General features: G+C 37.5%; 1 protein-coding gene across 1 annotated transcript in view; it reads left to right on the top strand.

The window, feature by feature from the left end:
• Fmn2 (formin 2) overlaps positions 1–25,648 on the top strand; it is a 307,518-nt gene that overhangs the window by 166,731 nt on the left and 115,139 nt on the right. The window lies entirely within an intron of this gene.

Raw genomic sequence — 25,648 nt, 5'->3', positions numbered from 1 at the left:
TGTATATGGGAGCTTTTCTTGAAACTGATTGGAGAGCTTTGCACTTCTCACACATGGATGTTGGCATCTTTCCTCAAATTAGGTTGAGTTTTCAGTCATTATTCCCTTAAATATGGTTTCTGGCCCTTATTTGTTCCCCTCTTAAATTCTTGCTGTGCACTGGTTAGGTGTTTTGATGGTATCCCATAACCCTGGAGGCTTTCTTCATTCTTTATTTTTCTTTTTCTCCTTTCATTGGATAATTACAAATGTTTTGTCACTGATTCTTCAACTTGATCACACCCACTGTTACAGCTTCCTATAGTGTTTTATAGTTTGGTTCTTATGCTCTTTGTCTCTAGGATTTCCTTTTCAATATTACTGTTCCTATTTCTTTGTCAAACATTTTTTGTGAGTTTGCACCTTGTTTCCAAATCGAATTTGATTTTTTTATCTATATATAAAAGAATTATAGTTCACTGAATTTTAAGGAAAGTATTCTGAATTCTTTGTCATTTCGTGGATCTACCTTTGGTTAGTTTCTTTCAGAGGTGTCATGTTTTCCTAAGTCTTTGTGTCCTTGCGTTGGTGCTTGTGCACTTGAGGAGGTAGCTGGCCACCTTCCACAGCTTTTACAAGGCTGTTCTTTGACAGGGGTAGACCTTCACTATTTAATCTAGCTTGTGATTCTAGGTGGTAAAGCTGGTAGTGACTGTGGGTGGGTAGAGGTTGCTTTCAGGTTTCTAGGTCTCTATATTACTTCCTTTGCTCTGAGTTCAGGTTGGGCAGCTGCGGGATGCACATTGCAGTCATTTTGGATCAGGCCAGGTATACACTTCCCAGCTACGTCACATGACTGAGTTTGGCAGTTGGACGGTCTTATGTGAGTGGCCCTGATGTCAAGTGGAGTCCCTGATCAGCATGGATGGGATCAGCTGTTATGTTCAGTAGAAGTGGATAGCTGAAGTTTGCTTCCATGACTCAGTGGAGCTTTGGGGTGCATTTTGAGTATTGACTGGGCACTTGCTCAACTCCCAAATATGATGGAGTAAGCCCCTACTCTTTGCTGTACTTCCCTGCAGCAGTAGTAATCTTCCTTGGGTGAAGCCCTGAGTTACGGTTCATGGCTGATCAAGGATGCTATCCATCTAAGGATTCAAGCCAGATAAAACTTCTGTGAGCAACCAGCTCAGCTTTGCAGAGCTATACTTTTAGCTGGTGTTTGATTGGTGCTATTACTGGTGGATAAACAGAACTACTGCCAAGATCTACTTGCTCGTTGCTGTGGGTTCTGGCTCCTTGCTTTGTTTGTATGTGACCCCAGGTTGTCTGCCTGTGCCGTTTCCCTTTGCATTCCCTATAAGGTGAGACCAGAGTAGGATTCTTCCAAAACATCTTGGAATGCTAGGGAAACTGAATGTTTACCTCTGGTTCTGTTTTCCCTTTGCAGAAACTGTTGTCCCAGGGAATCCTATCTGTGTGGGTGTTGACTTGGGGGAGGGAACAAAGTGATAAAGTTGAAATGAGAGTGTTTCTCTTTCCTCATTCTATACACTGCCCTAGTAACTCAGGGTTGTTCTCAATTTTGGGATCGTTCAGCAAGGCTTTCTTGTTTGTGTTTTGCTGCTAATTGAACTTTCTGTGATGGTAGTGCGGACTGGCTTCTCCTATTTGTCCATCTTGTTGCCCTCACTATGTTTAAATTCTTGTAGTTCTACTCTATGAAAACAGAACCAATCTGTTTGAGTTCCCGTAGCAGAAATAGGGCCAGGGGTATAGTTCAGCGGCATAGCGCCCACCTGGCAAGCGTGAAGTCATGTACCAAAAAGAAAGAAAAGAAAAAACCAAAAAACTAGCAGAAATGCCAAGACTAGGTGATTTGTAAATAACAGATTTCTTACAATCCTAGAGGTTTAGAGGTTCAAGATCAAGGTGCTGGGAAATTTGTGTCCGGTAGGGGCCAGCTTCCTGGTTCATAGATAGTTATGCTCTTGCTGTAACTTTACATGGTAGAAGGGGCAAGGGAGCTCTCTGGGTTCTTGTAGAAGGATTTTAATCCCATTCATTAGGACTTGGACTTCTTATCCTAATCACTTTTCAAAGTTCCTACCCCAATACTGTCACATTAGCAATAACATTTCAACATAAGAATTTGAGAAGCACAGAAGCACTTAGTGTAGTATGTTAGTTGCCGCAGGTTCAGTTTGTGATTCTGATTTTATTGTTGTTAAACTTGATGCTTCTATCTTTCATATGTAAATTCTCAACTACTATCTAATAGCCATTAAAATAGAATCCCTTAAATTTTATTATATAATAGCTAGTGTTATGGTTTGGTTCAGGATGTCCCGCCAAAACCTCATGCAGTCATGGGGCAGGCCTTTAGAGTTTGTGATTGATTCATGGGTGTGAGTGCTGCATCTGCCCTGGGGTGGATAGCTTGCATACAATGTAAGGGAGGGAAAGAGGCTGCTTGCCACTCCTACCTTTTGGCTCTTGCTGCTTTTGCTGTCTTCCCCTGCCATGAACTGTTGCCCTCTGCCATCTGCCACTCTGCCTTGGAGCCAGCTGAGTATGGACTGAAACCTCCACAAACTGTGAGTTAAATAAACCTTTCCTTCCTTAATTTTGGGCATCAGGTATTTTGTCTCAGTGATGAGAGAAAAGTAACCAAGACAGCTAGCTTAAAACAAGCTGCAGTTTCCTTACCATAGAACATGAATATGGGTTCACATATCTTATCCTTCCTGTGCCACCCGAAATCCTACAAGGGTCAGCAAAAGTTCTGGCTCCAGCTACATGAAATCACTGTGGTTGCTATTACCATAAAGAGGGATTGAGATTCTAGGTGTTTCTTTTCATTTGTACTGTACTGTGTAAAGGAAGTCCAGCAACGCAATGTAATTATAATAGATTTATGTTTTCTCTAAACTATTTAATATATATTAAATGATTGTTGATGAATGAAAGAATGAATGAACAAATTAATGAGTTCTTTGAAATAAGAGCTGGACACAGTAGAGCAACCTGATGGCAGGTGACTCAAACTCTTTCCATGCATTCTCCCAGATAGCTAACTCATGACTGTGTGAAGACAAGCTGCCTAACCTACACTCTCCATTTATGATTGCTACCTTCTCTTATCCAAAAAGTCATGTGATTACCTTGGGACTATCTTATGTTCCCACCAAAGACCTCCAGCCCTTCTTTACACAAATGCATTCAGGTATTGCTCACACCAAGAAGAGAGAGGTAGTGAGGAAGGAGGAAGGATGGAGGAAAAGAAAGCGGGGAGAGATGTCTCTTTATTGAACAATATTTATGCAATGCTAACTACAGCAGGCACTGTGCTAAGATTTGTGCTAGGTAGTCGTAGCCTCAGTCCTTTGATATCTAAGAGTTTTTGAGAAGCTAGTAAATGTTGTTTTTCTATCAGTCAAGCGTACACACTCAGAGCACAGGAAGAGATGGAAACATGCAACTGCAGCTATGGTAAGAATACAGTCAATAGGAAAATCATCTGTGAAGAAGGGACATTTCACATAAAATTGGGAGTTGGGCCAGGAGAAAGTGGAAGTGTTCTAAGTCGAGAGAAAGGTCTGTGCCAATATTAAGAGGCAGGGAAGAGGAGTCAGCAAATATGGGGAGAAGATTAGTATAAATAAAGTAAAAATGGGCCAGAGGAGAGATGCAGGAGCAGACAGTGGCTAGATTTAACTAGTGATTTTAGGATATATGAAAGTGATTATGGAATTTTCTGTTTTCCCTTGAATTTTCTTTCAATTCCTTTCAATATATTCTGAAACTTTCATACTAGGCATATATAGAATGGTTTTGCTTTTCTATTATATGTTGCTTTTGTCATTATGAAATTTTTTTTTTTGTTTTGTTTTGTTTTTTTAGTTTTGAGGTACCGGGATCGAATTCAGAACCTTGCCAGGCAGGCACTTATGCCACTGAGCTATATCCCCAGCCCCCGAAATGTTTTTTCTTTATTCTCATAATACTCTTTTTCTGAAGTTTAACTGATATTTAAATATCACTTCTAGGTTTATGATACTGATTACAAAGTTTTTCTTATTCTGTGTACCTTTAGCTTACTGTGTCTTTATGTTTAAATTACATCATATGTAGGCAGTATATATCTGGTTGTCTTTTTATGTACTCTCTTAATCTCTTCCTTCTTGTGTATTTCAGTTGTCAACATTTAATGTAACTGCTGTTATGGTTGGATTTAGGTGTTCTTTTGTTGCTCTTACTCACCTTTTAGTTTCTCTGGTTATCACTTTCTGCTTCATTTTGGATTATTTGCATGTTTTTTTTGAGTGTATTGATTTATGTGAGCTCTGGTAAGCTTTATTGCAATTATTTTGCATAGTTTACTTTTCACTGGTCTATTCTGACACGCTACGTTAAAAAATTTTTTTTGTTCGTACATAATAGTTATACAGAATAATGGGTTTCATTTTGGCATATTTATACATGTGTATAACATCCTTTGAGCATAGCCACCTTTTCAGTACTCCCTTCTCAAAGCTTTTTATTCCCCAGAACTGGGGATTGAACCCAGGTCCTTGTACATGCTAAGTACTCTACATGCCAGCCCTCTGATATGCTTCTAATGTTATCAAAATGACCAGGATCAAAGATGGCCATGGTGCATAATCTGTAGTCCTTTCTACATGCTGTGCCCAGTTCAGTATTGCTACTGTGATAGGTGGGGACAGTGTTGGCCAACACAGTATAATACTCTTTCAGAATTCCTCAAAACTGGCCAGTTGTTGATAAAGATGAGCAGTCTCTCTTTGCCCTGTCCAGTCATATTCAGAGTCTTCTTCTACCTCATCATGTACTTTTCATTTTTCATAACAAGTTAAAGCCTACATTGATCAATTGGAGAGACTTGTTCAACATCTTAGTGACCACCATCTTTGTATGTTGGATGTGGATGGAATGATTCCCAATTAAGAGCAGCTGCCAAGATTGCTCACAATGTGAAGGGCTTCTCAGCAAAGTCAGGATGACAGGACAATTCTTGAGGGGTGTTCTAGAAATTGTAACATTTGTGTCTAACCTTTTGTGAAGGGTATATGAGGCTGGGGATTGAATTGAAGGCCTCGCACATACTAAGCACATGCTCTACCACTGAGCTACACCTATAGCCTACTATTTTTATGTTTCAGTGGTACTAGAGGTTGAGCCCAGAGCCTCATGCATCGTAGAAACTGTCTACTATGGTATACTTAATGTTTTAGTTGACACATGGGTAACTTACATATACACTTACAATTCTGTAATGCATTGCTGCCATTTTTGTTCTTAAAATCCATATAAAAATGAAGTACTTTCTACATGCTGTGCCCAGTTCAGTATTGCTACTTTTTATGGTCACTTACCTTTTTTCCATTTCTAAAGCTCTTTCTTTGTTCTTTAAGATAAACTTTTTCTTCTGTATCGTTTCCCTTCATCCTGGGAATGTATTTTAAATAATTTTTGGACTCTAGTATTTCCCATGGTTAATTTTTTTTTTCTGTATTCTTAGATGTCTGTATTTCATCTTTATTATTGGAGAGCATTTTTTGTTGGATATAGAAATCTGGGCTGATAACTTTTAAATTTTGACATAGTAAAGAAGTTCCATTTACCTGTGGTCTACATTGCTTCTGATGAAAGTCTGCCATCGTTATTATTCCCTATGGAAAGGGTCATTTCCCTTCTTCTGCATGATTTTATGATTTTCTGTTTGTCTCATTTTAGTCAGTTTTTTTTATATGTCTCGGTGTGGTTTTCTTAATATTGAACTTGATTGACTTCCTAACTCTGTATGATTGTTTTCACTTTTGGGAATTATTCAATTTTTAATTTTTCAGCCTTCAAATATTATTTCTACCCTATTCCCCCAATTCTGTCCTTGTGACCCAATAAGGTTACCTTAAACCTTTGATATTTTACCATAGATACTTAAAATTCTGTTCATTTGATATTTAATTTTTTTCTTTCACCTGGACATTGGATACTTTCACTGACCCTTTTTTTTGTCATCTTTATTGTTTTATTAAACCTATCCAGTGAAAAATAGTTATTTTTAAATTATAATAATTGTCTTTTACAATTCTTTGTAGGTCAGTTTTTAATAGTTCTACATTTTGAAATTCCTTGCCTTTTAAGATATTGATACATCTTTTATTACAAATTAAATAATTTGTGTTCAAGCCTAAATACACACATGGACAAATTTAAAAGATAAACCAGAAGCTGCATCAAAAATTTGTACTACATGGACCCTTCAAAAAATTAGTATGCAGAATTTGTAAAACTTCGTACATTTATCAAGAACTCAAAAAAAGTATAAAAGATATAAAAAGACAATTCAAAGAAAAGTACGCTTATTTGTTTAGTAAACATGTGAAAAATGTATCTTCTTTATAGTAAACAAAATTAAAAGAAAATGTCAATGAATTATGTTTTCATTTCCAATCAAAAAGCATGATGGTATCAAATGCTGATAGGCATGTGAAAAAAAAAGCCACTAACTTTTAAATGCCGTGTTGCTGTAAATTGGTACACCCTAATTGAAAAGCAATCTTGAGCCAAGTGTAATAGTGCATGCCTGTAATCCCACTACTGTGGGAGGCTGAGGCAGGAGGATCATATGTGTGGAACTAGCCTGAGCAACTTAACAATTTAGGGAGACCTTGTCTCAGAACAAAAACATAAGAAGGGCTGCACATATAGCTCAGTGTGAAGGCTCTGGGTTCAATCCTTAATACTGCAAAATAAGTAGGGAAGGAAGGAAAAGAGGAAGGGCAGCTGGGCAGTTAGGCACCATTAATAAAACGTTCATATTATATACAATCCACAAATTATACCTGTAATCATTCATTGTAGAGAAACTGTTTTAACACAGACTGCCAGAAATATTAATAGGTTCAACACATGAGTCCCTTCAGAATTGTCTGATATCTGGGTGCAGCTATTGGGCAAATCAACCTAAACTAGAAGAATTATGAAAATTGATAAATAGTTTGAAGCTGTTAAAGTTTCAAATAATTTTTTTCACATAAAATGTTGACCTCTTTTTTGTACTTCTCTGTGCTATATATGAATATAAATATAAACACAGTGAAAATAAAAACTAGATCATATTACCATTATGCAGTAGTCATGTAGAATAATATTTTCCATATGGTTAAAGATATTTGTTTTTCTTATTCTTTTTTTGACTTAAGGAAACCAGAAAAATAAGTAAAGGGGAAAGAATGTGTCCTTCATCCTTCCCAGAAAATAACTGAGTCTTTTGTGTTCTGAAGCTAGGTTTTCCTGCTTCGGATGATCTTTGGGGACTTTGGTGTTTAATGGTCACAAAGAGAATCTGCTTTGTCTTCATCTGCTGAGAAAAGCTGGTTCTGATGGTTAAAATGGCTGAGCTGCTCAAATCTTCATTTCATTTTTTTTTTTGTCTTGTTGACACAGGGTCTCACTATGCAGTGCAGGCTAACCTTGAGCTCCTTTGTAATCCAGGCTGGTCTCAAACTTGCAGCGATCCTCCTGCCTCAGCTCTGGAGTGCTGGGATTACAGGCATGTGCCACCACGCCCAACCTTCTTCATACAATTTCATATTCCTATCTAGTGTCCTTTCAGCTCATCCTGCGAGATTTCTTGAACATCTCTTTTAGAGCTGCCCAGTAGTAGTGAACTCCTGAAGCTTTTGTATATCTGTGCATGTCATAATTAGTTCCTCACTTTTCAGGGATAGTCTTACTGGATATATATAGGATTCTTCACTGACCTTTAACAATTTTTATTTATTTCTATGTTTTAATACTATTTCTCACCTTCCAGGTTTCTGGTGAGCATGTGCTGATCCCTTGTTTGTATCAAATTGCTTCTTTCTTGCTGCTGCCAAAATTCTCTCTGTTACCCTCTTTCAAACATTTTAGCATAATATGTTTTAGTGTGGTTCTCCTTGGATTCCTCTTGGAGTTTGTCAAATATCTTAGACGTTTGCCTTCACATTTTTTATTGAATTTAAAATGTTTTAAGCCACTTTCCTAATGGTTTTTTATACCTCTTTCTCCCTCTGGTACTCCCACAATGCATGTTTGATTGTCTTGATCGGGTCCCACAGGTGTCTCAGGCTCTTTTCAAATTTTTTTCCAGTCTTTTTCTGTTTCTCTGACTTGATGCTTTCCATTGTCTTGTCTTCCAAGTTCAAGCCTACTTTCTTCTGCCTACTCCAATCTGTCTTTGAATCCCTCTGCTGAATTTTTCATTTCCATTACTATATATATATATATATATATTTTTTTTTTCCTCCGTAATTTCTTTCTGGATCCTTTTTAAAAGGTTTTCTTTCTCTTTACTGGTATTGCCATTGTGAACAGGCATCTTTTTCTCTAGATCTTTCTTTAGTTGTTTAAGTGCATTTCAGATAGTTGTTTTAAAGGTTTTGACTAGTATATCTATGTTAGATCTTTTTTAGGGACTGTTGACTGTTTCTGTTGACTTATCATTTCCCACTGAAGCCCTTTCCATGGGGTTTACTAGCTTTTGATGATGATGATGATGATGATGATGGTGATGATGATGATAGATTGTCTTTGTGCCAAGAGTCAGCCTGTGATGTGAATTTAAAGTCTTTACTGAACCTGTACCTTTCCCCAGGAATGTGTTGATCATGGTCAAATTTTTTGCATATATGCAGTCATTTGTAAGTTCCTAGTCTTTAGTGTTCAGCTCCCAAAAAGTGGGAAGAGGAATAATGAATGGTGGATAAAAGAGAATTGTACCCCTTTGAATCTTCTAGCAGTCATTTCAACCAGACAGTCAGGGACTTGAAACATGGAGAGTTACAACTGTGACAGCCCGCCTCTTCTTTGCACCTCTGTGATCTGACTAGCCACTGAGCAAGAGAACAGTGACAGCAGGTAAGGCAAGGGTAGCCTGACTGAGGCTGGCATTTTTTTGTCTCTAGTTTCCAAGGCTGATTATTTTCTAATTAGGACTTATTTGGGGGAAACACAGTTTTTCTCCTATATACAATCTGGGTTTTACTAAAAAAGAAATTTAATTATTTTTTTAAAACACATGTCCTTCAGTATTGTGTTTTCCAAATTGTGTTTGGTGAAACACTATTATTTTTATAGACTGTAGTAAAAAACCTGTTGCATAGTCAAGTACATTGGGGAAAATATTAAAGTGAAAAAACAAGCTGCTCAGAGCCACAATATATTCCTAATTAAAAGGCAATCTTAAAGTGCAGGGTATTGTTAACTAACTCCTTCCTTCTATAAAATTATTAATAAAACAATAGTATTATGTAGTCTGGAAAGTGCTACTATAAAGCAGTTGAAATAAACCCAGACTCATGGAAACATATCTATGGTATACTGTCTATGTATATATATCTGTTTCACAGTTGATAACACAGTTATTCTTTTATTTATAACTAAATAATTAAATTCATATCCCTTTTAAGTAATCTTCCTTCTTTAAAAATGTTATGTGTAAATGTCACAGGATAATTATTCTAATAATTGAATAGGATCCAGCAGTAAGAGAAGCCAGTATAATTATTTTCAAATCATACAATGTTAGGTTTTCTAGAATAGATACATTTGTAGTTTTAAAGTAATGGGTGTTATTTGGAAAACAGTCAGTGTAAGGGAAATGGAAGATACCCAGGGTTGAGAGTACAATTTTAAATGTTATCATTATTTAAAAGATGCCCGTTGGACCTAGATACTGCAGGAAATGATGAAGAGAAGCCATTTGGAAATCTAGGAGACAGGCGCTGTGGAAATGTGGAAAAGCATGACGGCTCACATAACTGTCCTGGTATGAGGGAGGGGAATAAGTTGGGGGTCATTAGACATATATTGGTAAGACCAGCTCTTCTAGGCCTTGTAGGCCTTTATACTATTTTGCCTTTTGTTTTGGGGAAACCAGAAAATTAATGTGGGGTTTGGCTTGAGGACTCACATTTCAGAAAGAAAGCTGTGATGCTGGAGAATGGACTACTGGAAGACCTGGTGATAGGTCAGTGACCTTTAGAAGTTAAAAGATGATAATGGTTTCACTTACATCTCTGTGGAAACAATAGAGGTGTTGAGAAGTCAGATGGTAGAAGAGAAAGCAAATGGGATTAGATAGTTTAGGTATGGACTGTGAGAACAAAAGAGGAATCACCAGTGATCCCAAGATTTTTAATTAGGCCATTACAGTTAATATATTACATTATAATTAATAATTACATTACAGTTAATACATTACCTGTATTAGCTTACAGGTGACAGTGGTTTGGTGAAGGATGTGGAGGTTAGAATCCTGTTGTGGTTCTGTTTGGCTGTGGTATCTGTTCATCCATCCAGATGAATTTGTAGATGTAGGAGTCTAGTAGCTTGAAGATAGAATATGGAGCAGGAGGTTGTATGTATTAAGTAGCCTGTCAGTATGGACACAGCTGTGGGAGAGAATGAGCAGGTAATACAAACAGGTTAGTTCATCAGAATGAATCATTACCCTGTGATGAGAGAATATAAGAACGTAAAGATGACTCTCATGGCACCCTAGAGCTGAGCGAGCACGCCCAAGGATGGAGGAAGTTGGAAGGGGATCCACTCTCTAGATTGGCATGTGTATCTCACTGGGCAAGGTAGGGTTGTGCCCACTGGCCTCCCTGGGCCATCACTGGTCAGTGCCCTTTGAGTGAGCAGGAAACAAACTCCTCTGCAGCAAATCACCTACACCTGGTGATCAAGCATACATGAGTCAAGATGTGACAGTGGACATGCAGCCGGAAGTTTACAGTATCCCTGTTGACAGGGTCCTGTCAGGGCACAAGTGAGCCATCGCTGATTCAGGTGCACAGAGCACACTCAGATGTCGTATGCAGCAGCAATGTAGCAGAATGGAGAAAAGGCAAAGCAGCCCAACAGAGCTGGAGGAAGGGTTCTCTTCTTCCTAAGCCCGTCTAGTGCTTCCTACTGACGATACTTCTTTGCTTCCTGTAAAGGAGGAAATGCTGAGCCTGTCCAGTCTGTTATCTCAGAGTGGGTTCCAGAAGTTAAATTGACAGGTGAGAAGTAGTAACTAGCACAGACTGTAGAAAAGGTTGAGGTTTTGCAAGTTACAGTCTTATCCAGCATGTGAGTCACATGTAACGTGTGACTTTGCATGCATGCGTCTTATTGCTATGAATGTGTCTCCAGAGACAAAAATCAGTGTGCATGTTCTTAGACCTGGGTTAAATCCTTTCTAGAAATATCTAACTTTATTGTTTTCTTATAACTCTAATTTTTAGTATCAGTTTTGAAATAGTGTTTGAAAGGTGTCTGAACACAATCTTGAATTTGCGTTAGTTGAATAATGGCATTTGAGAAGATGTGTAAATTTTATGTAGAAAAAAACTAATGTTTAAATTAAATTTTTGTTATTAAATATAAAAGGAATAATCTTATTTAGCTTTCCACTACTTATCCTTGAGGACCGAAAAAAAAAAATACTGTTAACCTGAATCTTTTCCCATAAATACATGCTTTCTTTTTGCCAGATGCTTAAATGTCATTGGACTGTTTTAAAGTAGTTCTATTTGATCTCTGTGAAACAGATGGAAGTATTTGTTATACAAACCGTATTTAGAATGTAATCTTTTTTCTCCCCTGATTGCATATGTTTGGCAGTGAGCTTTCCCTTGTAGATGTGAATGAATTTGGGGCAGTCTCCAAATCTAAACACACCCTAATTTCAAAAACCACAATCCTGAGGGCCCAATTCCTGTTTACTGAGGAATTAAAACCTAGTGAAACCACATAGTTACTAAATACAGTATATCCTAGTGCATATTTAAAAACAAAAATCTTCATAGTTTATTTAGGGTTATTGACTATCATTAAGTTCAGAGAGTGAAGTCTTTTCGTAGGCAGTATATAATATTTACAGTTGGTTAAATATGTAGCTTCTGATTCTTAAAATATACTCTTTATATGGCATGGGGGGTTTATGGGTTGAGTGGGGAGGGATAGACTGTTGGGGGTTTGGGAATAAGCAAGTAGTTGAGACAAACTCCATAGTTTTCTTTAGTGCATTGAAAGATCAGTGCCATATACAAATGGGTTTGTAAAAATATCCATGCACAACCGTAAGTTGAACAGTTAGAAAAATGGTTCAGTTTTTTATTTCATACTCAGGAAACAAAATTCTGAGAGGAAAACTAAACCTTGGAAGTGAAACCTATTAGAAATTCAGTTGAAGAAAAAATAAAAAATAGGACGGGGAAAAAATTTCCACGCCCCTGTGTAATTAAACAGTTCTAATCCAATTAGAAAGAAGAAGAAGAAAAAACCAGAAAGGGTAGAAGGAATTAGAAGTCTAAATTTACACTTTTCAGGATTAGGTTTCACAGGCATGCTTTATAGTTTGAGTAATCTGTACTTAGGGAGGTAGTTGACATACCGTAAACTTTAATCTAGAAGAGGGATATACTGTGTGTCACATGATATAGCATCCTCAAAAGTGTATACCGTGTTACATTAATGAAAATGAATTGGATTAACCATCTGTGTTCCCATAACTTCCTAGAGGAATTTAATTGATTCATGTTTTAAGCAACATTTAATCATCAGTTTCTTCAAACAAAAATGGAGTATTGACTTTCTCTGTATAGCTGTTTTAAAGCCATACTCTCATATTTCATTGTTTTATTGAGTTGGTTCATGAATCCCTGCAAGTGTGCTCATTTTCAACTGTAAACGTGCTTAAGGTGAATTTCAGAATTAAAAACAAAAAAAGCTTTAGATCTTGAATCACTTACAGACTGACTCCATAGACTTAATAAAAACCAGGAATTACATTTCTTTCGTGTTCATCTAGGATGTGATGTTCCCTGCCAAATCATAAAATTATTTGACTGGTATTTTGAGAGCTATACTTATTTTGTATAAACCAACTGTACCACATGAATCCCTGGAAAATGAGGGCTAAAATGATTAGCACTGTTGTGCTCTAAGTATTTGGAAGTAGGTGACGTGATTGTTCTTGTACATTTTCTTTTTTGTTTTACTATGAGAGTTTCGTTAGATCAGTTGATATCCAAACTGTTGGTTTCTTGTAGAGCAGTGGGCATTTGCATGGTCACCGCAGAGCTTACAGCCACTTGCTATTTGTAGATAGGTACTCTGACCACCCCGTTTTCACATTTGTGTTTTAGTTTTGCATGGTCTGGCTACTTTATCATCCTGCAGTTTTCTGCCTTCCAGCCATTGGCCATTCTCGGTTTCTGAAAACTGCAGATCCCACCACTAGAAGAGAATTGGCCAAAGGTGTTCTTCTATCTGAAGGATTCCTACTTCTTCTGTCTTCCTAGTAAGTGTCTATCAAACCTTCACTTCTTATTTCTTCTTCTCCTGGAAATTCTTCCATAGATTACATTGCACTGTGCATCAGAAAATATACCTTGTTTTCAGAACACATGTCAGCCTAGACCTTCCGGACAGTTTCCTTAGATTATATTTATGCTCTTCTCCTCAAATGCCATGAAATCCTCGCTGCCACCACCAAGGATTGTATCTGCTTAACATATAGTAAGTGCTGCAAAAATATTTGCCAGATGAATGCACAAAAGTGTGTATAGTCCTTGGAACACTAGCCTAGACAGATTTTTGTAAATAGAATTTCTTTTAAAATAGCAGGTCTTTTTAAATCATGATTTTTAGTTGATGGCATTGCTTTTTAGAAGAAAGTAACTCTAAGATTAGATGTTCCACAAATCAGTTTTGTTCCACTAATGTCAGTTTTATGTTTGAAATAAAGACTGTATTCCATTGCCATTGTTTTAGAAAGTCTCTTAAGCATAGTATAGAATGTGTTAGTCCAAGAAAGATGCAGTTGGGCAAGTAGGATTGGTGCCTTCAGCACCCACCTATTTGTACACCAAGGTTAGCATTATCTTTCTATATTGCTGACGGTGATTAAAAGAGATTATTTTTAGAACTCCATAGCACTTCTAGGTATTGATCTTTTCCTTTTTCCTACCCTCCAGCTAATTACTAGACCTACAGTGAAAATCTATCCCTTGAAATTTGTGTTGTCACTTAGCATTCTAACATTTGCTTTTAGGTTACTGACTTCACCGCTTATCTTTACTTGGGAAACTAAGTGATATTCCTAGAGAAACCCAAGACCTCCTGGACAGGACCCCATTCAGTCAGGCCATTAAGTCTCAGTTCTAGACATTCAGGGCTTTCTTTCTCAAACAAATACATATAGAGCTTCCTTCATTGTCCTAAAAAGGAATCTATGGGTAATACATTCTATTTACATATATAACTAAAATCACTTAGTGTATGCACATAGCATGAAGTAGGAATTACAAAGTAATGTGTAATATTATGATGCATTTAATTATGTCAATTAATGCTGGAGTATTATCAAATCAGAAGGCACAATGACATATTCAGTTATGTTTCCCTCTACTCAGGGTCACTTTGATAGAGCAGCTAAAAATGGCTTTATCACTTCTAATGAGATCTTCCAAAATTATGAACCTCTGAGAAAATGAAAGAATGGCTTTTCTTAGATATACATAGTGGCTTAATTCCTGGGAATCTCCATGTATTTTAGTGTATGTGTTAAAATATAGAACAGTTTCATAGTAGTGTATATTGGTATCTTAAAAATGCTTTATGTTACAGTGCACATGTTTTATTTTCCAGCTTCTAGAGTTATACATGGTATGCTGCTGATGATTATACTGGCTACCTTTACCCATCCCTACTAGCTAAAATATGCATATATTTATTAATACACAATTAAAGTGTTAACCTTTTATGAAGAATAGTTTAATACAAAATATATTATAAGGCACTTCAACTACTATCCTCTAAAAAAGGAGGGTAGATCATAATGGCTGTGGGAACTTGGACAGGAAAATACAGCATCAATCTGAAGCAAGAAGCTCAAGAATTGCTTGAACAGAAAAACTAGGAGTATTCCTGCAGTCTACCTATGTCAAGCTCACATTCTCCTGAGAAATACAGGCCCGCCTATTGTGACCTTCAATTGCAATTGCTAACTTGACCAAATTAGGAAGTGAGTAGTGGGGTAGTAAAGCATACTTTCAGATGTGTTTGGGTGGGTCACTGGGGTGTGACTCAGGGTCTAGGTCTGTATCCTAGACATTTTTCTCTGGTGCTTATTCCAACCCACTCCACTTTCCAGCCATTGGAAGTGAATACCTTTGCTCTACTGTAACCTTCCACCATGATGCTTCTGCTCTGGAGCCAGCTAACCAAATTAAACCTTTCCTCCTTTCGAATTTGGGCGTCAGATTTCATACAAGCAACAAAAAACTGACTGTACATCACTTAAAAGGCAGGAACCTATGTATCTTCAGTCCATACTGACCTGAAGTGAAGAGAAAGTCAAGATTTCTATGACTTGGAAGGAGGGGAGAAGAAAAAAGACCATCACTATTGTCCTCACATTCTTTGGAAAAGTAGATGGAGATTAAATCCTTAATAAATAAAAAATATTATTTCTGGACTACTGTCATGTAGGCTTAATCCTAGCTTTGATCCCTGCTGCTATTTTTTTCCTCATGTTTTAGTTTTAAATGTAAACCTTGTTCAATAATGGAAACATTTGTTTGTCCCTCTTTTTATTACATCTTCTTTGGGCTCCTCAGGAGGGGCCCTCAGCAGGACACGACTTGTACATCCTTGCGTGTGGCACTGAACTGTTTATAAGTTCTCTGTCTCTCTACAAACTACAGTTTTTTATGGAAGTTCTACTCTTCAGTGATCTCTCTCTTGTTTCTCTCTCTGAGAACCTTAGCAAACCTTCTAGCTTGGTGCAGTGCAGAAAGTGTTTCATGCATGCTCACTCTTTTAATAATTGTTCAGTTTTTCAAGGAAGATAGTCTTCTTTCTCTCTCTCTCTCTCTCAACATATTCCAGGAATTTTCCATGATGGCAGGCAGGCATTAAGGGAATGGTGCAATTGACCAGCAAACAATAAATTTTACCAACACGATGCCGTAAATGTTCACTAGGCTATCTTTCCATTCTTTTATTCTGTGGGTGTTACAGGGATGTTTTTCAATTTAGGACTGTTATAGTTGTGTAGAAGAGGTTCAAGGTTGGCTTGTGTACAGTCACATAAAGGGGAGTCCTCACCCATTATGGGAGAAAATGTGACTGTCGTAAATGCCTGCTCAAAACCAGTTATTTCTAAAACTTGGTAAATGGGTCCTGGGTCCTGACTTGACAGTAAAAGTATGGATGGTTTTGAAGTATTATAATTGATAGGGTCATCAAACTTCCCTCCTTATTGCCCATGATTACAACAACTGAAATTTAACAGGGCAATAAATTTGTTAAAAGAATAAATGGTCAGCTCTCTTCATAAGGATGTAGAACTCCTGTCACGTTTTGCTGCGCTGAACTTATTTAGGAAGGTGAGTGATTCCAGATGGCATCTCATCTGTATTTTGACTCTGAATTTTTTGTTTTCTTATGTTTGCCAACATATAGTAGAGTGTTCAGACTTTCAGGTCCCTGAAATGTGATTCAGCCACTGGATGTGCAACTGTAGGTGGTTGTAATGCACATGACTACTATTTTGCAAATTCTCCTCAGCTCTCAGCATTTAAAGATATTAAAGTAGTTTGCCTGGGGCAGAAAGATGTATGGGGCCATAGTGTGATGGTACGTGGACCGTAACACGTATATCTCTGAAAATGCTAGTTTCTAAAATTAAGTGAGGTATGAATCAACAAATAATACATAGACCATTCATAAACTCTCAAAAGTATATTGTAAGGGGCCCTTTACTGCTATGTATTTTTTCTTTAAAAGTGGTAGAAAGTCCCCAGTCTAGCACACAAAAGGCCACTTCATCAATAATGTAACATGTATGTATTTTTAAATATTCAGATAAAGTGAGAGCACCTAAGAGGTCTAACATTTTTGTTACCCAAGAAATATTTAAATTTGAACAGTGTCTGTGTGCCACTAAGTATTGGTGCTATGAAAGTCAATACTCTTTTTGCTTCTTTGAAGAATTTTGGTGCAGTGTAGATAACAAATGTAAAAGTAAATGAGTGTCCTCTACCATGGTAAATGTCAGGATAGAGTTCAGTAACAAGAGCAAGAGAGTTGCTGAAGAGAGAACAGTTACTCAATCTAGAGGAAGCTGCGAAAGTGTTCCTACTAAAGCAGCATTTTGGATGGTTCCTAAATGTTGAGCAGCAAAGAAATAAGGATGTTCTTAGGAGATAATGCAGTATGACCAAAAGTATAGATGTAGAAAATCAGTATGTGTTTTGGTTGAGTAGTTTTTGTTGGGAAGTGGTGCATAAGAGAATTAGAGCTGGAGAGGTACAAGGTCTGAGACTAGCAGGGAAGGATGTGGCCAGATTGCTCTGAGAAGGAGCAGTCTCTCTGAGATTATTTTTAGGATTAGACTTGTCAACAAAAGTTGCATAACCAGATGTGGGAGGGGAATGACCATCAACAGATTTCTTTCTTGGATATTCGGACTGGCTGGCCATAAACCAAAGATTGAGGATGAAAAAGGTTGAACAGTTTGGGAATTTCCTAGGATGAACGATCCACAGAGCATTTTGAGTTTTACGTTTTGTCTTGAAATAATTGTAAATTCATAGCACATAATAAAAAGAGTACACTGAGGTCCTAAGAAGGCTTCACTCAGTTTCCCTCTAAGGAAACATCTTGTGAAGCTATAATTGCAGTACCAAAACTTGAAAAGTTTATATCAGAATGATCCATTGGCCTTTATTAGATTTCACCAGTTTCACATGCACTCTTGGGAAACTACCACTACTGTCAAGATACAACACTCTTCCACTCCCACAAAGATCCCTAGGAATGGCCTTTTTAATGATGGCACCTTCCTTCTTTTTTACCTTCTCTAAGCCCTATCAGTCATTAATCTATGTCCATCTCAGTAATTTTATCATTTTGAGACTATAAACAGGATCATGTAATATGTAAGCTTTTGAGTTAGCTTATTTTCATTTAGTATAATTCCTTTGAGACCAGTCAATGTGTTGAGTGTCTGAATAGTTCATTTTATTTTAAAGTGGTGTTCTTTTGTATGAATGTGCCTTATAAGGGCCAGGAATCTGGGTCTGTGATTACTAGTAATTAGGCAAAGAGGGTCCTGGGTTTTAGGTATGATGATAGGTAGCTAATGTAATCTCAACAGCAATTGGAATCTATTTCATTTATAGGTGGGTGTAGTAAGTCTTGAAAAAGTGATATTCTGGTACATATCTCCTCCAGATGATAAGGATGTAAATAGCAAATGACATGCAGTTAAAAAAGGGAGGAGCCAGAGATAATCCTTGTAGTACTAGACAGAAATGATTTCATCTTGAAAGAGACATCCCCAAGTCAAAGTGATAAGAGTTGGATGAGAAAGCTTTGTTAAATGATTGCAATCTGGACATTCTTTATGTTATTAATTGGTATATGTGTGCCAGAAGAATGAACCTATTTCAACAAATAACTGTCACCACTAATAATAAAGCTCTAGGTGGACTGCTAGTATGCAATTCATGGAGAAAGAGAAGAAGAAAGTAGTTACACAAGGGTCAAGCTAATAACGGTGGTATTATGAGCAACTTGGTATGTTGTGTGGTGGCCTTTTGCTTGACTCTGAAGTCTAATACATATATTGGTAAATATCCAGTGTCCAGTGTGATGCTTTGAATGAATGGGTAAATGAGTCCCTGAAATTCATCTTTTTAAAAGCCTAATCATTATGTTTATTTCAAAGAAGAACATTTACTTTGGAGGTGAAAAGTCAAAATATCCAGCTAACCTCTTGGTTGTAGTAGTTATTTCACTGACTTGAAGTAAGCTTTTATAGCTACAGATAAGAGTAAGAATTTGAGCTGTTAGTGGGTAGAAAGCAACAGACTTTTTCTTGATCTCTCAGAATTTTGCCGGAAGAAAGCAAGATGATGGGTCAGAAACAACTGGTCATTGTGTACTAATGAATAACAGAACCGTGCGAGTTTGATTAACATTATCTGAAAAGTCTATTATATTTTAGACCTTATTCTTTTAGAAGTTTTTTTAATTAATTAAGTTTATTGGTACATTTTAGATTTACATAATGATCACATTTGTTGAGATAACTTGATTCTTTTTTTCCCCCATTTCCCTACTTTCCCTTCAGTCCTTCTTCCCTTCCTTATTTCCAGAAGCTTTGTTTCCATTGTTTATTCTTTTCTCACTTATTTTTCCCTTCCTTCTCTTTCCCTTCACCCTTCCCCTAAGGACCAAAATGTATAATGGATATAGTGAAATAGGGAGAAAATGTTCAACTAGACCTTATTCTTGTACCTTTAGGTATATTCTTTGGATCTTAAATGTCCTTCAAAAGTCTGTATGCTGAAGACTTAATCATCAGCCTACTGGGAGATGGTGGAACTTTTAAGAGTTGGGTCCCAGTGAAAGAAAGTTAGGTCATTGGGGACTGTGTCCTTGAAGGAAGGCTATTCAGACCCCAGCCCCTCTTCCTCCTGTTTCCTGACTGCCATGTGATAAACAGACCTCATCTTCTGGTGTTGCTGCCATGGTAAGCTGCCTTTCCATGGGCCCCAAAACAGTAGAGCCAGCTAAGTCCTCATGGACTTAAACCATGAGGTGAAATATGCCTTTCCGCCTTTAAGTTGCTCATCTTAGGCACAGTGTGTAGTGTGGGTTCACAGGAGATCTGTGCTGAATGGCTACATAGATGAGTGCACTCGTGCACGTTGGCTGGCCCAGTTCTCTTCTTTACCTGTTTCTATACTGGTATCTGAAAAGATTTATCCTGTTCCATGTGTGCTCAGCTATCTGATTTGGAGTTCAGTTACCCTCTTGAGCATCCTCATTGTATTGTTAGAATGATAATTAGTGGGCATTATCTGCATATCATGTCCTCTACATCTCACTATTTCTTGTATTACCCTGTCCATATTCTTATTCTTTGCACTCGCGTGCTCTCTCTCTCTCTCTCTCCCTCCCTACTCTGGAATGTCATTGTCTTCTTTTATTTTTTTCCATTCAATCCCTGATTTAATTTCTCAGTGATAAGAAATTTCTGACTGCTGACTATATCCCATGAGCCGTATCAGTCACTATGACATAGTGATACACAAGCCTTGGTTCTTTTCCTCACGAAGCTTCAATTCCAGTCAGAAGAGGAAGCAGACATAATATATGCCTGTCAGTAAGACACTGTAGCGAGTGAACCATAAATACAGAAAATAGCAGGATCTGTGTGATCCTCTTTGAGAGAGACTAGTAGAATGGGATCAAGGTTGTCAGGGCGGACGTTCCAGGAAAGGTTGTATCTGAGCAGAACTAAACCAAGGTGGAAGAGGCACATTCCAGGCTAAAGGTCAGGTGTGAGTTACAGGTAGGTGCTGATGCCTTCAGCGGTGACTGGGGATGCAAGAAGCAGATCCAATTTAGTGGGAAGTCAATGAACTTATCGATCTACAGTCTTAGCCTATCTACAGTCAGGGGCATTGTGCACCCCTGAACTCCTTGTCACTCTTTTGCTCTCTGGGCATGAGGTGAGTGGCTTTGCTGTGCCAGGCACCTCTGCCATGATTGTGCCTCATCACCACCCAGATCCATGTGGCCAATTAATTTTGACTATAGTCCCTATGACTGTGAGCCAAAAGAAACCTTTCCTCTGTATAAAGTCATTCGCAGGAGTTTATTACAGTAATGAAAAGTTGACTGACATAGCAGGTAAAAATGCTGAACTCAGCATACATCAGAGCTATGGCCTCAAGTAAGTTGTCATTGTGATTTTTCACCACTGTACACTCTCATGGGAAAAAAAAAGCCAATTTCCTTGATGGCACAGTATAATTCATTAATTTTATTAAAACTCAGCTCCTGGGAGTGTATCTTTTTAATATTTTATGTGACAGTAGAAAGTATACCTACAATGATTCTACTAAATGGCAAAGTGCAGTAGCTATTCTGGTAAAAAAAAATAAAAGCATGTATATGATTAAGTTGTGAATTGAACTCAGGGTTATTTTACTGAACACCAAAGCCTGATTGAGAAATTGTGTTTATTCATGCCTTCACATTTGCTAGACATTATCTTGAAACAAGTGTGCCAAGAAAAACAATTCACAGTATTTGTTGCCAATGATAAAAATCAAAGTCTAAAGCAAAAATTTAGAATGTTGGAAGCTTCATATCTTCCGTCATGAGACTGATAGTTTCCCTATTCTTAAAGACTTATTCTGATGAGCTTGTGGGTGGTATTTAAGAATTGATATTATTTTTAATATCCTAAAATAGAATGTACCAATATTTACTGTTTCTGTATGCCTCAGTGAATCAACATTTGCCAGATGAGTATTTTAATTGGAAGCCAGAACAATAAATTTTTGTGTAACATAAAGCATTAATTGATATGATTTTAGGGGGCTGGGGATTTAGCTCAGCAGCAAAAGCACCTGCCTGGCAAGTGCAAGGTCGTGAGTTCGGTTCCCGGTACCGGAGAAAAACTAAAACCAAAAAAAAAAAAAAAAAAAAATTGATATGATTTTAGATTCTGTATCATAACCCTGTAGGATCAATGAAGAATATCCACCAATATAATAAAATCTCCAATATATTAAAATGCTATTCAGATTTGCAACTACCTGTATGATGCTGGATTTTCTTCCTAGACTTCATCCAAAAGGACATGTCACAATAGCTGAAATGTAGAAATAGGTATACATCTCAACTATTAGGCCTGACAGCAAACCAAAAATCTATAACATTGACTCTCTCTTACTGTAAGTTTTTTAAATCAAGTGTATTGTTCACTTTAACATGTAATAGGTTTTTACAGTGATTTTGAGTGAAGTATATATGTCAAAGACTTCAGTTTAGTATTTAACATGGTAAATGTCAATGGATATAATCCAAAAATACCTCAAAGTTCTTTGAGGTCTTGAATAAGTTTTGGAGAATAGAGTATCATGAGTCTTAAATGTTTGAAAAATGCTTTATAGATGGTCTTATGTCTGGTTCTTTCCAACCCTGTGATCTCTTATGATTCTGTGATACTGTATTAATCTAGAGCTTGCAGGACGAGTGCAAGTGAAGAAAGGTCTCTGCTTCTTTTTTGGGAGTAGCGATACTAGATGTCGATATGATAGGGTTTGGGGAGGGGAAACAGATATTGTCCCTGCCATCGTGGAACTTTCAGTCTTGCTTAATTTCAGTCCCTTTACTTTGCTTCTCACCCATTGTTTGAATTCCACTCACTGTGGTTCTTCAAAACCCTGCGCACTCTTACCTCATCATCTAAGCTCTGAGTTTCAGTTCCGGGAGATGATCTCACTTCCAAATTCACCCACAAGGTCAAGATCATCAACTCAGAAGATCTTTCTAATATTACTATTTTTATATCAGAATTCTTTGTCTTCGTGCTTCCCTTTATCCTTGCTCCCAGCACTGAGGATAAAGTGACTTTTGCCTAAAATCCTTGTGAATAAGTAATTAATAGAAATTTATTAGCTCCATGTGGTGGTGCACTCTTGTACTTTCAGCACTGTGGGAGTCTGAGGCAGGACGATCACAAGTTCAACCTCAGCCTGGGCAATTTAGTGACTGAGACCCGGTCTCAAAATAAAAAATGGAATGGGAGTGTAGCTCAGTGCAAAAGCCCTGGGTTCAATCTCACAGTGCCGGGATGTATATATCTTATGGTTCCGGAGACTAGAAAGTCCATGAGCTAGCATCTGGTGAGGAATGTCTTGCTACATAATGACATTATTTTTTCTGACCTCTTCTCTCACATCTGTACTGCCCCACGCCCCGCTGTTCCTTGAAAGTCCTCTTCAGGATCTGTCCTTGCCTGGATTTTACCTTTCATTTACAGTAATCTCTTCATTTGTGACCTAAGGGTAAGTGATTCATGATTATTTGTCTTTTGCCTTAGCCGATCTCCAGGAATACTTAAAGAATTGAAGTGTCCCAGTTTCTCTAAAGTGTCACTGTCATGCCTCCATTACTCAGTTCCAGCAAAGGAGCATCCCCCATATTCCTTTATGCCAGTTTATTTGTTTTTCTCTATGGGCTTCCTGAATGCAGGAGCTAGGATTTGCTGGCCTTTTCCCCTCCTCACAGTAATAGACAAGAGGCAACAGTTGTCATTTGCTGAATGTAGAAACTCAAAGCCTGTCCCATGTTCATATCACCTGGTAGATATCCCTGCCCGGACATTTCAACTGGATATTTTTTCTTTACCATTGACTCTTATAATATTGTTATAGTAAAGTTTTTTTTCCTAAGACACTGTCAAATTAATAGGAGAAGTCATTTGAAAATACACACTTGACAGTTATGATTTAAATAACTATACATAGTGGTTTGGTTTTTCACCTAGCTCACAAATAAGTTTTTTAAATCTTGCATTATAAATATAGTCAATGAAATTACAGTTATATTACTCTCTACTTGTGGAAATGTTTTATGTACATGTACCAATTCCCTACAAGGTGTGTGATCATTACGCACTACAAGCATGTACTAATAACATTTTAAAAAGCAATGAGTATTCACTGCATATGTACAGTTTGCTGGAATGTATCATGGTCCAATAACAAAATGCCTGAGAATTAGGTAATTTTTAAAGATAAAAAAAATCTCTTTCTTCCAGTTCTAGAGGCTGGAAAGTCCCAGAACATGACAGCAGCTCCCAGGGAGCTGCTTCTTGCTATGTTACCATGTGGCAGAGGACAGCACATGATAACACAGCAAGCAAGCTAACTTGGGTTCTTGAAAAGCCGTGATGCTCTCTGGGAGCCCCACCCTCATCTAATACTAAGGAGGTCTTCCCTCTAAATACCATTAATGTATGAATTTAAGGATTAAATTTCCAACACATGAAATTCTGTGGGAACCCATTTAAACCACAACAGGAGTATACAAGCTTCTAAAATGTGCCAAGGGCCTTAGATACTGGTATCCCTATTGCTCTGAGATCATTACTATTACAAAATATGTGAACTCAGATGTGCTGCTCCATCTGCTATGGTTTTAGAGAAAATGTATTTTTCTGAAGTAATTTGTCAAAAGGAAAAATAAAAGTGATTAAGGGTGTACAGAATACATGTAATGACTCAAGTATAGAGATACACAAATGTATGCACACACATACATACATCAATCTGATCCTCATCATTTGTGCATTTCACCCTGACAAACTCGCCTTGCTAATATACAATAATAACTTCACATGCTGGTTCTCAGCTCAGGTCAAACCTGACTGCATTCTGCTCTCACGTGATGAATGAATGTTCTTTGTGCAGCCTATTTAGTGCCACAGTTTTGCACTTTTTGTTAGTGATTTTGCTAAGATAACTCCTAAGAATAGTGCTTAAGTGCCATCTCATGTTCTTAAGGTCAGGAATGCTGTGATATGCCTTAGGAGGGCATCTGTGTGAGACAAGATTTGCTGAGGCATGAATTGCAGTGCTGTTGGCCATGAAATTCATCATTAATGTGGAGATGGCACACTGCAATGCATCAGTTTGCACAATTAGTATGCGTTAACATATAACATATTAACATATATTGGTAACAACATTAGTTAGCAATATATATTTTAGTTCCTTTTAATCATAAAAATGTTACATGGTCATTGCCTGATGAAAATGTGATTCTTGCAGCTCACAGAAACCCTGGATTCCCCTTAGCAGTGTGTTGGCTGATTCATTGCTGCCATGGTTTGCATGTGGGCTCAGTGGATAGTCTCAGTGTGTCCCCCAGAGCTCATGTGTGGGAAGCTTATGGCAGTGCAGGAGATGTTCTAACATTTAGCAGGTGGAGTGTCCTCAGATCATTGAAGGAGGGACCATCAGAAGGGATTAAGGTGACTCTCATGGGACTCCTGAGCGCTCATGGGATCTCTAAGCTTTCTTCAGAGCAACTTGTTATAAGAGCAAGGCTACCCCCGAATCACTCTTTGGACATTTGATCTCTGGCAGTCATGTACATTCCCACTATTTGCTATGGGACTCTCTTCAGAGCCTACGCCTTGCTTTTGGACTTGGGACCTCCAGAACTATGAGCTAAATAACCCTTTCTTCTTTGTAACATTATCCTGTTTCAGTTATTTTACTATAGTGATAAAATATGGATAAATGTTTAGTACCAAGAAGAAGAATGGATTGTCTGTGTATGTTAGAGTGAGGATGATGGAGATTACTGAGGTGGAGCCAGCTGAGCTCCAGAGAGAAAAAGGAAACAGCAGAGAAAGAAATGGTCTAGTTTGTTATAGAATACAAGGCTTAAAGAGCTATGTAATCGCTACTTCCTATGAGCTCAAATGTCTGGGAAATGACAATAGAACTACCAGAAAGTCACTTTCTTCAAGAGCTACTGGGTGGCAATTTTATTCTTCCTCTTGTGGCCCTGGACTTTTCTCAGAGAAAGAAGAATTATTAATATTTTAGTTAGTCATATCAACTGAAAACCAGCATTTGGAAATAAAATTCAATTTTTGAAATTGTTATTCTAACTTACCTTGATCATCATTTTTCTCTTATACTTGCCTCTTAAGCTTCTGTTAGTTTGTTAGTTTAAGATATAGGGTAATAAACTAGGTCCATGGGGTGAATTTCTAATCTTT

This window comes from Chinchilla lanigera, unplaced genomic scaffold (genome assembly GCF_000276665.1).
Source record: "Chinchilla lanigera isolate Chin_1 unplaced genomic scaffold, ChiLan1.0 scaffold00005, whole genome shotgun sequence".
In the NCBI taxonomy this organism is placed as follows: Eukaryota; Metazoa; Chordata; class Mammalia; order Rodentia; family Chinchillidae; genus Chinchilla; species Chinchilla lanigera.
The sequence above is the reverse complement of the archived record's forward strand: the minus strand, read 5'-3'. Positions and strand labels throughout refer to the sequence as shown.